Source organism: Mesocricetus auratus, unplaced genomic scaffold (assembly GCF_017639785.1).
Source record: "Mesocricetus auratus isolate SY011 unplaced genomic scaffold, BCM_Maur_2.0 Super-Scaffold_100019, whole genome shotgun sequence".
NCBI lineage: Eukaryota > Metazoa > Chordata > Mammalia > Rodentia > Cricetidae > Mesocricetus > Mesocricetus auratus.
Window position 1 is genome coordinate 25431554 of NW_024429200.1, and position 17434 is coordinate 25448987.

At 34.4% G+C, this 17434-nt stretch overlaps 1 protein-coding gene across 2 annotated transcripts in view; it reads right to left on the minus strand.

The window, feature by feature from the left end:
• Foxp2 (forkhead box P2) overlaps positions 1–17434 on the minus strand; it is a 517858-nt gene that overhangs the window by 342723 nt on the left and 157701 nt on the right. For both annotated transcript variants that reach the window (XM_021233497.2, XM_040728635.1), the window contains exon 3: positions 1281–1371. The gene's annotated coding sequence lies outside the window, so the exon portion shown is untranslated. The remainder of the gene's footprint in view (positions 1–1280; positions 1372–17434) is intronic.

A 17434-nucleotide genomic window follows, 5' to 3' on the forward strand; every position in this document is an offset into this window, starting at 1 on the left:
AGCAGTGCAGTTGACAGAAGTCTGGCTTGAAATGGTCATAAGGAAGTTTAAAGGCTCAGTTGGAACCATTTACTATTTTGAATTAAGAATTTATGGTTCTGGTCAGATGGGGATAAAGAATCATCCACATTGACCAGAGGCTAGCATTACTAAAGTGAAATTTTTGCTTTACTGGGACAAATGATGCTGGTTAGCTGAAGCTAGGAAATTACCAGTAATTAAGAAGAGATGGGCATCATTGAGTTTTAATATTCTGGGAGTATTTTCTCAGTGGTAGCACATGGAAGCTGTTGTTCAGAAGACACCAAGGTTGTAAATAATTCTGGAAATTGGAGTTGGTAGTTTAAGAGTCACTCAGAGGGTACCTGTTTTGAAGGTATGAAGGGGATCAAGGAGATCATCTGAGGCTTGGAACTGTGAGAGGCCAGAAGCACAGCCTTAATATCAGTTAAAGCTCCAGGATTGAATGGGTCATACAGAGAAGATGAGGCTTGGCACCATGAAAAGAGCCTAAGGGAAGTTATTGATGAAAGTGGAGATCAGTTACAGCAGGAGACCCCAACAATTTTGAGATGACAGTATGATTGGACTACTGCCAAGGATAGCAGAGATGATGGAGTAGAGCCAGTTTGAACAGACAAGATAAACCATCTGTTCTGTGGCAAGCCTTTAGGAAGAGACTAGACAATCGTAAGTAAATCCCAAACATTGAATACTGAGTTATTTTTACTATAGTTGGTTTTGCTGTGTTTAGATTTGTGATTCTGCACTGGTTATTCCCTTTTGGAATAAGGAAGCATTTATTTAGATTTTAGAGAGGAGCTCATAGTTGATAAACTTAAACTTTTAAAGAGATTACTTTTTATTTTTAAAAAGACTTTGGCTTTATAAAGAGATGGGATTTTAATATGTTTGAATTGTAAAGACACATATATATATAGACTCATACACACATACATACATTCTACTATTAGTGAAAATGCCAACCCTTAGAGACCAGCACAATGGTAGCAAACAGATCTCAAATGATTTTTTTCTTGCAAAATCATGTTTTTCAGCAGGTGAAAACCAAATTTCTACTTTCTTTTTGCTAATATTTAAAACGTGAGAGCAAGTTGAGTGATATAGAGAACAAGAGAGAAGCAGTATGGCCAATCTCATCAAAAGTAATAATTGTCCATATGGCTATAGCTTGACACACATGTGAGGTCCATTAGGAACTCTGTAAAATTGTGTAGATAAACTTAACCAAAATACTAAGGATCGAAATAAAGATTTACCTCTCTCTTCTCACCCTTCCACACTCCTTTCAAGTCAACCTTGGAACGGAATCCTAAGTACATCCAGCCCCAGCATCACATTAGAAGATGTCTGTGAATAAAGACAAATAACCATCACTTCTTTGAAAATTAGTCTTGAATTTGCGTCAAGATTAGTACAATCATTAAACCAAATATATAACATATTCACCCCAAAACCAGAATGATTGACTCATTCATTATTTGTGAATCCCCAAATTAGTATGAAATGCATTAGTTATGCTTTCATTTTAAGAACTTTAAGTCTCATTGTTGAGAGCACAAAAGGTGCATTGCCAGGAGCTTCATATTCCATTCTCTCTTGTTACACAGATTTGGGAAGGTTTAAAATTTTTGATGATTAAATTCTATAATTTATAAAATGAAAGTATTTGTGTTGTAGGATCCCAACAGAAAACATGACTGATTTCAATTGCCTCTTCAACACATACTTCACAAGCTATCTAGGTCTTTCCACAATTAACAAATTGGTAGTAATCATTTTCTCCTTTTAACACAATATAAGGGTTATTATATCAATGATTACTTGAATTTCTATTTTCCAGCCCTATCTCCTACTCAGCCAGTTTGTTTTCCTTTTGTCTTCCCCTTTAATCTGAAGTATTTATCTCATAGTTTTTCGGTTACTAAATATGTGTGTTTAATAAACATCCAAGAAAACTGTAGGACTTCTTGTTATATAGATAGAAAATGTGTCCTAATGAAGCATCTAATCTAATTGATTGGCAATTATGACACTGAAAGATGAATTGCCTCTACATTTGAAACTGGAACAAGACAGAGTACTGTGCCTGATGTGCAATGTCTGACCAAGGCACTGAAGTTGTTTGAGTGGCATCATGTGCTAACTTTTCTGTGAATCTGGACATTACTATTTTTAAGCAATATATCCAAATGCATATAGGACAAGAAACCTTTATTCCAGTAACAGTATAAATGGCTGGCTAACACTGAAGAATCCCGTGTGAGTTACAATGACATATACTCATTGCCATTGTGACACTTCCTTGGTGTCACTGGTATTCCACGGCCACAAGTCTTCTAAAGAGTATAATTCAAAACAATCATGTTAAATGCAACAATTAAGTTAGACTGATGACACGAACAGGTGATTTACCTACTGCTCTTTGCATCCTATTATTTGTTATTCTTTCTTTTAGCTATATTACTCTCAATATTAAAATCTTACACAAACACAGGTTTATTCTATACATTCATTGTGCCACTGTTTCTTCCATAATTATTTTATATAACACTAAAGTATATTGACCTATATTTTACAGATGTCTAGATCAGTTTTTAAATTTATATTGGGTTATTTTTTCCTTTTCCTGCATTCACAGTTTACTATTTTCCAAACCATTCTACTAGTTTTTCTACCGTTGTTGGATGATTGTGATTTAGGTGATATGTATAAGACAAATAATCTTAGGCTTCTGATGAATAATTTTTGTAAGAAGGCATACAACACATGAATAATTTAAAAATATTACATAGTTTCTAAAATACATGAAGGGCTCAGAAGAAATTCCATAGTAGTCTGTTTAGTTTGCATTAGGTATTCACATGAGATCAATATAATAACATCTATCATTTGTAGAGACACTGTAAACAAGAAAATAAATAGGTAAAATTTGAAGATTAAAAAGTTTTTTTTTCTTATTGTAGTTGACAGGACGAGAAGGTTCTAGAAGGAGTGAGGGGGGAGGGGAAATGTTATCAAAATAAGTTGTATGAAAAAATTTCAAAAAGTAAGGGGTAGTAGAAAAAGTTATGTTTTAAAGTTTCAATATTATAAAGTTGCCAACAATAGAAGATGTTCATCTCATATTATTATCCTGATTCTTATAGTCACAGTGAGAACTTCATGGATCATGAGTTTTTATCTGTTAGCACCCTTGTATACTATGAATCTAGACTACTGCCAGGAACATAGACACTCAATAATTATTTGTTGAATGGATGTATGACTCTATGAACAAATAAATATAAAGCTAAACAGGAGTGAGAATTTAAATAAATATAAAGTAGAAAGGGCAATGGCTTTGAAACAGAAAAGAGATGTGCACTTGGGTAATCAATAATTGTAGAGTTGAAGGGGATATGGACCGAGCACCAATGCTTCCTATACAAGTGAAGAAATTGTGAGTATAGTATAAAGACAGTATTCCTAAAAACCTGCAGAAATAGATGAGAACTAACTGAATCCACACCTCTGACTCTCAGTCCAGACCACTTCCTATGATGGCAGCTGCCTATGCTACAGAGAAAAAAGTGTTTCCTCTCCTAAGAGCTTCACATAACCCAACAGATAGAACACATTCCTTCCAAGCCTCTCCTTTCAATGTAGAGCACAGTAAGACCTCTAACTCTGCCCATTATGGAGTAAATATGATCAAGAAAATAAGTTGTCCTTCCCATCAGCTCATCTTCTCTCACCTACAAAAGACTCTCCATGCACATAACCATCCCTGCTATTCTCCATTTAATCCTCTGATATTAATCAAGATTCTACATCCAGATATCCTGTTTTATTGCACAAAGGGCAGGCAGAGCATACAGGAAAAAAGAAAACCAGTGTGGCAGATAGATAAGAGGAATTAATTTAAGTAAGTGGTTTTACCACCTGAGAATTGAAGCAGATATTTGGGACAGGAACATAAGTCCCATACCTCAGATCTACCACACACACCATGTTTGTTACACTATAGGCTTCTTTACTGAAGCAAAGTCCTGTTTCCAGTAACTCCAATGACATTGTTCATAAAATTAGAGATGCATATAACCTGTAATACATAAATATATTTATCTACAGAATTACTTTATATAAAACTGAAAAGTAGGCTAATTTCAGAAATGACAAATGACAGGTGAGCATGGTGAAGCAAGACAAGAAAGCTGAAAATATGAACCAAATATAATTATTTATGTATCATAGTGAAATTCATTACTTTATCATCTTAAAAATAATATATTGGGACTCATGAGTGTGTGAATGAGTAGGTCTCTGATTCTTATGCCTTCTTTGGGGGATATTTTACTTCTGGTGACTCACCTTGTCCAGCCTTGATGTGATTGTATTTGTTTTATCTTAATTTATTTTGTAATGTTTGGCTATTATCTCTTAGAAGTCTTTTCTTATGAGAGATATAACGGGATTGGATCTGGATGAAGAGGAGGTGAGGGGAAACTGGGAGGAGTAGAGGGAGGGGAAAATGTATTCAAGATAAATTATATGATAAAATCTATTTTCAAAAACAGTAAAAATAATTTTAAAGGAAAATTACTTCCGTCATTTTTGTTCAAAAGACAGTGAAAATGATGCATTTCCCATTCTCTTAATTCAACACAGCAGAGGTTTACTTTTATTGTAAATTTCCAATAACATTAACTAGAAATACACATTTTGGAGTTCATAGAGCTATTGCTTTAAAAAGTTGATAATGTGACTTTAATGTTATCCTAATAGGAAAAAATTAGATTTTGTAATTTTAATAGGTTCATATTATAGTGATGACTTTATATAATACAAAACTACAAAGCATATATGAACATACACGCATACCCACTGATTGGGGCTAAGTGATAAGAGATTCCATATTAGTTTGGTTCTCAAATTAGTCTTCTGTCATACAAGAATACTGAGGTAGGACAGTCATCCATATTTTTAAGAACAGTTTCTTCAATTATTTAAAAAAAGAACTACAATTCATCCACACTGGATAAAGCATATGTAAAACAAAGTATGCAAGTGTTCTTGCCACACTATCTGGTGAATAGCACAAGGATACAAGAAAATAAGGTAAATGACATTTCAGATATCATCATATTCCTGTGAAAACATTAATGAGAGCTATTCAGAGACATTGAGGTAAAATAAAACTCAACTTTGAAATAGCAGCGTAGGTGCATGTTGGTTGATTTCATGGGTGCTGCTCAAAATATAGGACTATTTCATTTACAGTCACTGATTGCACTTGTGACATTTTTGTAGATATACTATGGAATTATCCAAATATATATTTTGGAAATATATTTCTGTCAAAAAAGTGAAGATAATAGTTAAATCAATAAACAGGACAATGATGCTGTTAACATAGGAGGTGGACAAGCAGACTATATAGAAAGGAATTCTGCTATGGCAATTTCTTGATTGTACTGCCTTGAAAATTATTCAGAGCAAAAAGTAAGGGTTCCCTAGTAGAGCAGCATAAAAGACATTGTCATATATACAGAAAATGTGTAAAATATTTTAAATTGCTATTCAAAATAACAAAAGGTCTTTTGTTTATTCATTCCTTGCTACCTGGACACCTGCTATGTAAAATGTTCATGGTTGGTGAAACTACAGAAATGAAGACACTCTTCCTGTTGATTGAGCTTAAGGATATGGTCTGAGTGAAGGAAGTATGCATTTCAGTGAATGGTAATTTCCCAAGATGAGAATAGATGGTGTAAATATGACGTGATATAAGCAGAAGTGAGCTGTGATGATGCCAACTATAACATCAATTTGACAAATTGAAAACAGCAATTATTTTTTTAACTTGTATTTTTAAATTTAAATTAGAAACAAGGTTGCTTCACATATCAATTCCAGGTCCCTCTGCCTTTCCCTCCCCTCCTCCCATGCCCTCCCGCTAACCCCTCCAATATCCCCTCATTTCCCCAGGGAGGGTGAGACTCTCCATGGGGGTGTCCATAGTCTATCATTACATCCAGAGAGGGGCCTAGACCCTCCCCTGGGAGTCATTGTTATATTTTTATTTTATTTTTAATTAAATTAGAAACAATCCTATGTATATACTTATCCCAGTTTCCTCTCCCTCCTGCCATTCCACTCCCCACACCATGTCCCTATCCAACCTCCACATCCACACTTCCCAGAGGGTGGTTTCCCATGGGAAATCATCAAAGTTCTCCTGTTCCCCGCCCTCCCCACCCCATATCTAGGATGAACAAGGTATCCCTCCACAGGGAATGGGCTCCAAAGAACCAGTTCATGCACTAAGAATAAATACTAGTTCCACTGCCTATGGCCCCACAGACTATCCAAGCCCCCGAACTGACACCCACATTCCGGGGGCTAGTCTAATCTTAAGCAAGTTACCCAGCTGTCAGTCTGGAGCCAGTGAGTTCCCACTTGCTCCGGTCAGCTGTTTCTGTGGGTTTCTCCAGCATGGTGTTGACCCCTTTCTCATTATGCCTCCCTCTCTACTACTGCATTCCAGGAGTTCAGCTCAGTGCTGATCTGTGAATCTCTAATTCTGCTTCCATCAGCTACTGGATGAAGGCTCTATGATAGCATTTATGGGAGTCATCAATCTCATTATAGAGGAAGGGCATTTAAGGTAGCCTCTCCACTATTGCATAGATTCTTATTTGGGGTCATCCTTGTGGATTCTTTGGAATTTTCATAGTGTCAAGTTTCTTGTTAACCCCAAAATGGCTCCCTCTATCAAGTTATTTCATTCCTTGTTCTCCTTCTTTGTCCTTCACCCAACACTACTATCCTGATCACTCATGTTCTCCTTTCCCTACCCTTCCCCTATCCTCTCTCTCTTACCTTCCTATGCCCTCCCCCCATACTCCCAATTTACTTAGGAGATTTTGGCCCTTTCCTCTCTCCAGGGATCCATGTATGACACTCTTAGGGTTCTCCTTGTTTCCTAGCTTCTCTGGTGTTGTAGATTGTAGGTTGGTTATCATTTGCTCTATGTCTAATATCCACTTTGAGTGAGTACATATAATGTTTGTCTTTGTGTGTCTGGGTTACCTCACTCTGGATGGTTTCTTCTAGTTCCATCCTTTTTCCTGACAATTTCAAGACGTCATTGTTTTTTTACCACTGAGTAGTACTCCATTGTGTATATGTACCACATTTTCTTTATCCAATTTTTGGTTGAGGGGCATTAGATTACTTCCATGTTCTGGCTATTACAAATAATGCTGCCATGAACATAGTTGAGCAGATGTCCTTGTGGCATGAATGTGCATCCTTTCGATATATGCCCAAGAGTGGAATTGCTGAGTCTTGAGGTAGATTGATTCCCATGTTTCTGAGAAACTGCCATACTGATGTCCAAAGTGTCTGTACAAGTTTGTACTCCAACCAACAAAGAGTGTTCCCCTTTTTCCACATCCTCTACAGCATAAGTTTTCAATAGTGTTTTCGATTTTAGCCATTCTGACAGAACAAAATTATATCCCAGAGTTGTTATGACTTGCATGTTTTTCTGATGGTTAAGTATGTTGAATAATTCCTTAAGTAATTTTTTGCCATTTGGCCTGTTGAGGATTCTCTATTTAGATCTGTACCCTGTGTTTTAATAGAATTATTTGATGTTTTGGTGACAAGCTTCTTCAGTTCTTTGTATATTTTGGAGTCCAGTCCTCTGTAAGATGTGGGGTTGATGAAATTCTTTCCCTATTCTGTGGGATTAATTTTTGTCTTGTTGATTGTGCCCTTGTCTTACAAAAGCTTTTCATTTTCAGGAGGATCAGTCTTTGCTACTGGTACTATGTTCAGGAAGAGGTCTCCTGTGCCAATGTGTTCAAGGGTACTTCCCACTTTCTCTTATAAGAGGATCAATGTGGCTACACTTATGTTGAGGTGTTTGATCCATTTAGAGTTAAGATTTGTGAATTATAAACGATCTCCCATGCTCTTGGATAGGTATGATCAACATAGTAAAAACAGCAATCTTGCTGAAAGCAATCTACAGATTCACTGCAATCCCCATCAAAATCCCAGCACAATACTTCACAGACCTTGAATGAACAATACTCAACTTCATATGGAAAAATAAAAAACCCAGGATAGCCAAAACAATCCTGTACAAGAAAAGAACATCCAGAGGCATCACTATCCCTGACTTCAAGCTCTACTATAGAGCTATATTAATGAAAACAGCTCGGTATTGGCCCAAAAAAAGGCAGGTGGAACAAAGGAATCAAATTGAAGACCCTGGTATTAATCCAAACACCTATAAACATCTGAATTTAGACAAAGAAGTTAAAATCAAACAATGGAAAAAAGAAAGCATCTTCTAGAAATGCTGCTAGCATAACTGGATGCTGACATGTAGAGAGCATAGATAGATCTATACGTTTTGCCATGCACAAAACTTTAGAAAATAGCAATTATTAATGAAACATTAAGAGAAAATAGCATACATGCCAGAATCACAACTAATTCTGCTTCTGAATTTTCTTGCAACAATAATAAGAACCCTTGCAAACTGAAAACTTAAGTCTGTCTGCATTTTCACTACATTTTTAAACACCTCATGAAGATATGGCCTGGGATGTCATTGAAAGCTACAGAAAGGTTCAGCAAAATAACAGGGCTCAACTCAAATTTGAAGAAATTGCCTATGCAGTTCCCTTCTTGATTCCAGAGCTGCTTTGAACTCTGTTTAAATTCAAATGTAACACAGAGAACGAGTACTCAAATCTAAAAAAATTCTTCTATTCTATGTAAGAAAACTTAAGATTATTAGCATAAAGCATTTCCTATTGAGATATTGATAGTGCTAAATATTTTATCAGGTAGACAAACTTAGATGACTTGAGATTTCAAGTTCAGTCTACCAAAATCTATACTATCATATTCCGCAACTACTTCTCTAGGAGATTTATAATCCAAATATCTTCCAATTTCTGAGCTCCTATCACAACAACATATATTCACAAACAGGGATTTTCATTCACAAACAGTGATGTTTGTGATATTTTTTTCAATAATAAAACCAGCAAATGGTCTTTCATGGCATAGTGTTAGTTTAGTTGATGCTGCACTGATATCAAAGTATTGCGTTTGGGAAACTCTGATTTCTATTATCCCCAGCTATTTACTGCATGCTTTCTACCCCTCCATTGACTACTTGCCTGAGCTTCTATTTATGCTGTGTTGTCTTCTCTAACTAACTCCTACTCCTCAACAAAACAAATGTCATGGTGTGAATATGAAAGGTTCCCCCCACAGACTCATATGATGACAGCTAGGTCTCCAGATGATGGCACAATGGGGGGAACCTGGACCATAAAAACGATAACATTGTCTATGGATTACTCCATTGATGAATTTGCAATTTCAATGACTACTAGGAAGTAGAGAAAAACTGGAGGAAGTAGATCATGGAGGGCAGCCTTGGAAGGTTGTATCTTGTCTTGAAACCTTTGTTCTTTGTCCTGGCTGTCATGAAGTGAGCATGTCTCTCTGAATTGCTTTCAGTCATGATGTTCTCCTACAAGCCTACAGTAATGAATTATAGACTATGACTTCTGGACTGAGGAAAAATACAGTTCCTTCATCCTTTCAGTTTTTTTCAGGTGTTTTGTACAAGTGGTAGAAGCTAAAATACTTAATCAAAACATATATTTTCTATAAAATATAAATCTCTGTGTTGAGAAATACATGGTTTAAATGAATGATGATAACATCCAAAAATATATTGAGAAAATATTTAGATTATATTGCAATTATTAGGAACTCACAGCAACTATAACGTGATATATTGTAACTTGAAAGTTAACTTGGACTTGATGCTAGTGTATATTGCCAATGTAGGATGGCAGTAAAAATGTAACATCTAATTGCAAGATTTTGCAACAAAATGTCTAATATTTAAAATTAATTTTCCTATTTACTGGAATCAAAGAAGTAGTTTTATTTGCCTTCAAAACAGGATACCTGGGTATAACTTTAACATCTATATACAGTATCTCTTTAAAAACCAATTAATGTAATTTTAAAAATCAAGGAATATCTAAATATATGTGCAATGTTGATGGCTAGGTAGATGTAATATTGTCAGCATGTCTTCCTTTTGAAATTCATGAATTCAGTTCAAATCCAATAAAAAATTCTCAGCACATGATTTTGTGGATTCTGACAAACTGATTCTGAATTTGATAGCAGAGGCAAAGTCTTAAAATAGTCTTAACTGTATGAAGGAAAGTTCAGAAACTCAAACAGTACTACTTCAAGGCAAAACTAAAGTTCAAATAAGAAAGACAGAATGGCATCAGTCAAAGAAAAGATTAACAGAACAGAATAAAGGTTGCAAAAATAGAATCACACAAATATAGTCAACTGATACTTTACAAAGGAGCAGAGATAGTCTTTTTAGAAATTAGTGTGGGGAAAACTGGAAAAATATGAATCTATCCACATAACTTCCACCATTCACAAATGTTGACTCCAAGTATACCATCAGCCTAGGTATAAAATTCAAACCACAAGACTCTCAAGATACAGTGGAAGAGAAAATGAAGTAATTTTGCTCCTAAGCTACAACCTCAAAGGCAAAGTCTATGAGACACTTGATAAGCTGGCCCTCACCCAAACTCAAAACTTCCATTTCATAAAAGCACTGCTAAGACAATGAGAATATCATTCATGTTGGGAGAAAATAACTACACCCATCTTCAATATCCACATGTAAAGATACATTCTACATATTTTGTGTAATGGGTGAAACAAGATTAAATAAATATTAAGGAAAAATCAAATCACTACGTATCTTTTGGAATGATTAAATCCTGAAACAGGAATGTCCAAAATGCACATAAGATGTCAATCTGCAGGAATTTTCAGCCATTGCAAAAGGGAAAGCCATTAGTCACCACTTTGGAAGATAGTCTATCAGTTTCTTATAAACTAAGCATTCATTCACTGTGATACTCAGTGATTTTTCACTTTGGTATTCATCCAAATGAATCAAACATGTGTGCATGAGGAATATTGAGTATAGACACTTATGGGGGTTCATTCATAGCTGCTAAATTTGGAAGGGGGTCAATGTATTTTTCAGCAATTGAGTATTATCACTAATAACCATGAGACAGAATCAACATTAGACTGTTGTGAAATTTCCTCCACCGAATAAAATATTCCATTTTTATACATTTATCCTCAGGCAAATTCTTAGGGTAAGGATAGAAAACAGCCACATTCTTTACCAAAATAACACAAGAATGGTCTTTATCTTAGTTACTAATATTACTGCCTTCTAAAACCTCTAGATATGGGCTTCCATACTCAGCGTGTCTCTCTGCATGTCTTTCAGACTTCTACTAGCACACCCTTGAGAGCTTTCTTTAAGGTTAAACATTCCAGTGCTTTTATAATTCAAATCCCAAGACCTTTACATTCCTCCAAAAATTAGCATGGTCAGGATGATTACAGTTACAGCCCACTTCCTGGTACTACCTTCTGCTTTTGTTCCTTAACTGCTCATGTCATAAAATAGCATGAGCAATTCAAACTATAAAATAAATGTTAAATTGGGTTTATGGTTTCAGAACATATGGTCCATGACAGCAAAGTGAAGACATGGTGAAGTAAATCCTTTTGAAACCTCAAAGTTCATCCTCAGTGACACACCTTGTTAATCTAGTTCACATCTAATCCTTTCCCAACAGTTCGTCACATAGGAACCAAGTATTCAAGCATATGAGCCTATGGGAGGTGCTCTCATTCAAACCACCACAACATATTAGTAGGAACAATGTCAGTTTCCTTGCATATAGACTGATCACCAATTTTTGACAACTCCCCCTTCAGATGTGTTACTTATCTGTTAATTTCATAAAACTTTAACACTAGTCAGGCTTTAGACTTAATTCATGGAAGGTCATATTAAAGGGCTCACTGGGCTGCAACCAGGGAAACCAAAGGAAAGTTAATGGCACAAATAATGTACCATGAACTTAAACACTTAAGCGGTGATGAATGAAAGCACATTGTTTTCGGGGGACACATAACTAGACATGAAATAAGCTAAAGCTCAATGGAGAGTAGATAGTGAGAAATCAAAGCTAGACCAACAGGAATTCAAAAGTACATTATAATTTAATCATTTGTTTATAGAATTCAGAAGAAAACAATAAGACACCAAAGTAAAATTTGAAACTAAAATACCATGCTCAATTTAACTGTGTATTACATTTAGCAATAGTATCATTTTCACTCTAAGTGGAAAAAAACACTCCCATTTATTACAAATATTTTATTTACAGACAATTTTTTATTATATCTCTATTCAACCTACAAAGTACTACCAATCTTCAAGTCACTGACATTTACTTACAAATCTACATTGGCCTTTTATTCTTTCCCTAATTGAACTCTAAAGCTATAATTCATGTCAAACTTTGTTTCTTTTTGTGGTTCTGTAAATACAGTCTGTGCCCTGTTTCTTTATTTACTTCAAATATCCATTTTAAAACGAAATGGAAATTGGAATAAAAAATGTATTTATAAAATATTATCCAGGAAAAGGGAACTCAAAGTTATATGAGTAGCATGTAATATACCTAAACATATTGGACTAATTACTTTGTGCAAAATTTGATGTTTACTTGGTCTGACACCTCCAAAGCAAAAGAATTATTCTATCCATGAAGGTTGACTGTACTTCATTTATAATACAAATTCCATAAAATGTATCTTCAATAAATGAAATATTCATATCCTCACCTTTTTCATGCCTCCTACAATTCATTAGGCTAACTGATTGTTGGAAATAGAGCAAAAATTTTATGCATACACACTAATAGCTGCTGTTGATCACTCTTTACAAGCAGTAATGGTGATATTGCTATACTAAAAGTGAATGAAATACTGACAGAGAGGCCATAATATCTAGGAAACTTTGAGGGTCTAAACTACTTTTTTTCATTTTAGCCTGTGAGAATCGTGTGTGGTCTTTGACAATGATTGGAATGAGCAGTGACATGAACAGAGCAGAAAGAGGCAACAGGTCTGAGAACATCAGAAACAGTATCTCTAGATTACAGTCACAGTGAAAGGGACAGGACTAATTTTACAGCCATGGCATTTCTAAGGGCACTGTATTCTAACAAACAATGTACCTTAACTGAAATAGTCTAACAGCATTGATCCTTATGTGATAGCTTGAAAATTTGAGCGTTTCTGTTTTCCATCTAGAGTTTTAGTCTGAGTACTTGTTTTTCTTAATTCTGGTCAAATATAGGTATTCTAATATTCATCTATATTGTATACATACATTTGAATACTCAAATTATGAAATGACTCTAAATCAATGTCCTGTAGAGAAATGAAAACAGAATAATTGACAGTTATTATAACTTAAACATGAAAACCACACTTCAGATTTACAAATGGGTGTCCACTGAATAATATATTAATGAAATGGCATATATACACATGCAGTGCAATAACATTAAGCCTTCAGAAGAATGAAATCATGATATGTGCTATAACATGGGTGAATTTAGAAGCTACAATGCTAAGTAACATAAGTTCATTACAATAGGATAGATATTTTATGGTTGCTTATGACTACTTATGAAATATATAGACTATTGAAATTAAAGTATGTCTGTAGAATAGATTGATTGAGTAGGGAAGTGATTAGGACATATTCTTTAAAAGATAGATACTTTCAATTTTGTTAGGCTAAGAGAATATATCTAGATAAGAATGATGGTCATAATTTACAACAATATGTACATAATTATTGAGACTTATATAGACAATTAACCAAAATAAAATAAGTTTTTATATGTATTTTGTCACATCTATGTAATTTATATGTTACTATAGGAGTAAGTCTTGAAATTTCAATTTTAAAAGATTTATTTATTTATTACATATAAAGTGTCCTGCCTGCATGTATTCCTGCATTCCAGAAGATGACACCATATCTCATTAAAGATTGTTGTGAGCCACCATATGGTTGCTGGGAATTGAGCTAAGGATCTCTGAAATGGCAGTGGGTGCTGTTAACCTCCAAGCTGACTCTCCAGCCTGAAGCTTAGATTTGTAATGCCTAAACTATAATTCAAAGCAGACTAATTGCAAGCTACATGAGGTTTGAATTACATAATATTTGCAAAATGATTCCTTTAAATTATTTGAAAGAGAATAAAAAATAAGTTATTAAAGGCAAAAATCCTTGGGAACTAGAAAACCACTGTTTCCATGAGTTAAGAGAACACCTGGCAGCAGTAGAGAACATGGCATATAGTCTAGTGGTAAATATAGTAGTACATCATCTATGACATTTTTGTCAATAACCTGATTGTTTGGGATATGCAATCTCTTAAGTATAAATTTTGCTTTAGAGATTTTCTGACATGCTCTTTCCTTTGGATGATTAGATCATTTTCCACAATGATCTATATTTAATCATTTATAGAATATTAAGATGAGTATGACACTAATTTATTTACATTTTATCACCTACATTAAGATGCTCCATAGTGGTTACCACAACCCCAGTCAACACCGAAATAATTGTTTTATTTAATATAGTAACCTAGCTATTAAACTATTGAGATAGTTTTATTTGCTTATCTGATAATTACTGAAAACATAAAACACAACTTCAAAGAAGTACAAATACTTCATTATACTATCCCACAATTTAAAAAGCTAAGGCATAAAAAATGACTCAATAAAATGGTTAGTTAATCAACTGAATAAAAGGGAAAATCCAAGAAGGCTTTATGAAATAGTTAGAACCTGACCCAAGCATAAAGATGGTAAATAGGAAAATGTGAGATAATTTGAATAAAGTAATGGAAATTAAATGGTCATATAATATTATAACGAAAGTTGTCCAGTATTTCTGATGTTGGGTTATTATTTTATTTTTAAACATTTTAAGAAACTTCAAAGCCAAAATATTTTGTTTGTGTGTATAACTTCTCAAAATGGAGAAATAAGTCATAATATCAGACATGTAAACTTTATACAAACCGTCATCTGAATGATAATTAACTACCGTGTAAGGCAGAAATAATTCTAAAGGATCAATCGACATTTTGCCGATGTTTGCTTTGCTTCTTTGCTTCCTTTGCTCCTTCCTGCCTCACGTATCTTCTCTTTTACTACCAACTGAGTGGTAACAAATAATGCTGAAGATTAGAATGAACTGGTTTTTACTAAAACAGAACACAATGAACAGGCCTGCTTTTACCTCAAGTGGATATTGTCACCCTTGTTGAATTCTTCATTAACCTCATCTACAAAGTCTTGTCCTAGTATGAGACTTTCCATGGAAGCCTCATAGTGACTGTCAAGCCACCCATCACTATCTTCCAGGAATGTGATCCCACTTATATTAAAGAGTGATGCTGTTGCTAAGTGTATTATTGAGAATCTGGGTGGAGCTCTATTGAAGGGTAGAGTACCAGAGACATCATGTCTATTTTTCTGATGATGTCATCTCATTTGTGATGGGTTCACACCACAGGAAACATGACAATATTCTCCTGATTTACAGCAATACCTACACATCACCACCTTCTTAAGCTCTAGCAATGTCACCCAGGACAACTTTGATTCTTTGAATGAGCTTATTAACACATTATATGCAATATATGTCACTGACAAGGATACAGTTGGTACCTCTAGGAAATGATAGACAGAATAATGACTAGAACATCATCCTTGAATATGCTCATGCTATTTAAGCCTATACAATGGCCATACTTAAACAGAATCGGTGGTATGTTCACACAGTTTCCCATATGACCATCCAGAATATGTCAGTCATAAATTTGACCTTTTGTCTGGAGGAAGTTGAATTATATAAAGACATTGAGAAGGTGGCAACCCAGACATCTGAAATTCCATAGAAAATATCTTAGGATACATCAAAATATATTATCTTCTGTGGCTTAACAGTGACACTTCCTTTTTTTTGGACAAAGGAATGAATGTTTCTCTCAACAAACACTTTATCAAGCTAATTATGTTTAACACAATGACTTAGGTAAAGGAGTGTCTTTATATTCTATACTGTGTGTAGAAACTTAAGGAATAAGATTTCCTGGATTTTTAGTCATCCAGAGAAGGAACACAGGCATAAAATAGAAGCTATAAATTTTGACATTTTTTGAATCAACTCAGTATCCCACCGCTAAGAATCTGCCATTCTAATATGTTTAACTTTGTACATGAGCCAACAGCCTACAGTCCTTTTTATCTGACCATAAACATTTTTTTTCAACAAACAAAAATGAAATGTGAACATTCTGTTAGACTTCAAATGTTCAGTAACCATGACTAACTTATCGGACAGTGTAGATAAAGACATCCATATTACAACATTTTTGATAAGATATTGGTAGAGATCCATGTTCTAAAGGTGGAAATTAACATAACATATAGGAGCTAGCATTCTTTGGGTTTGGCATACTTCATTCATTGCACTAATGCCTCATATGATCATAGGCAGTGTTCATAAAAGTATTTTGATATCTGATCTATTTCATTACAATCTTGCAGATGAAAAAATTGCTTTAGATGTATAACTTGCATTATATTGTATTGTAGCAGAGGCAAAATTTAATCTCAAGGAGAGAGAAATGATGAAAATGATTGCCTGTTTTTCAAATTGAATGTATGCAGGCAGTTAAAGGAAGTATGGTCTTTCAATCCAGTTATACGAATACTATGGATAACATCAGGAATAATGGGGGCTACAAGAACAAATGAGATAATTCAAGGAGGTTACCTATTCAACACTAAAATACTAACTTGATCTTACTTAAAAGGTATACAAATATAATGAAATAAAAGTTTTCTGAGCAACTCTAGACCAATTTACGTTGTAAGTGGGTCTCTTTAAGTGAGGAAGTTACTGTTGTCATAGAAACAAACACAATACCACTCTTTTATGCTTACATAACACCTTCCATCTGATGAGCTCAGAAAGACATAAACATTAATTCATTAATAGTCTTTTTTATTGGACGTGCATCAAAATTTACCTAATAAAATACAGCAATAATTGCAGATGAAACAAAAGGAAACTTCACTGCTAACAGATTCACACAGAGTATACACCATTTCCCAACACTTAAGAAATGCCACACTTATACAACATTAACCTTCTTTCTTATGCAAGTAAAAACTATCTCCCATTGTTTTATTGTCAAAAACATACAGCTCCTCTTCCACCTACTCTATAATTTCTATTTCAAGTGTTTGGTTAATTACCTCAAAATATATTTTAATACACCATTATGTGTAGTCACCTGAATATCGCAAACTACTAAAATAATCACTGATATTAATCTGAGTCTTCCTTTAATGATATACGTGATCTTGCTTT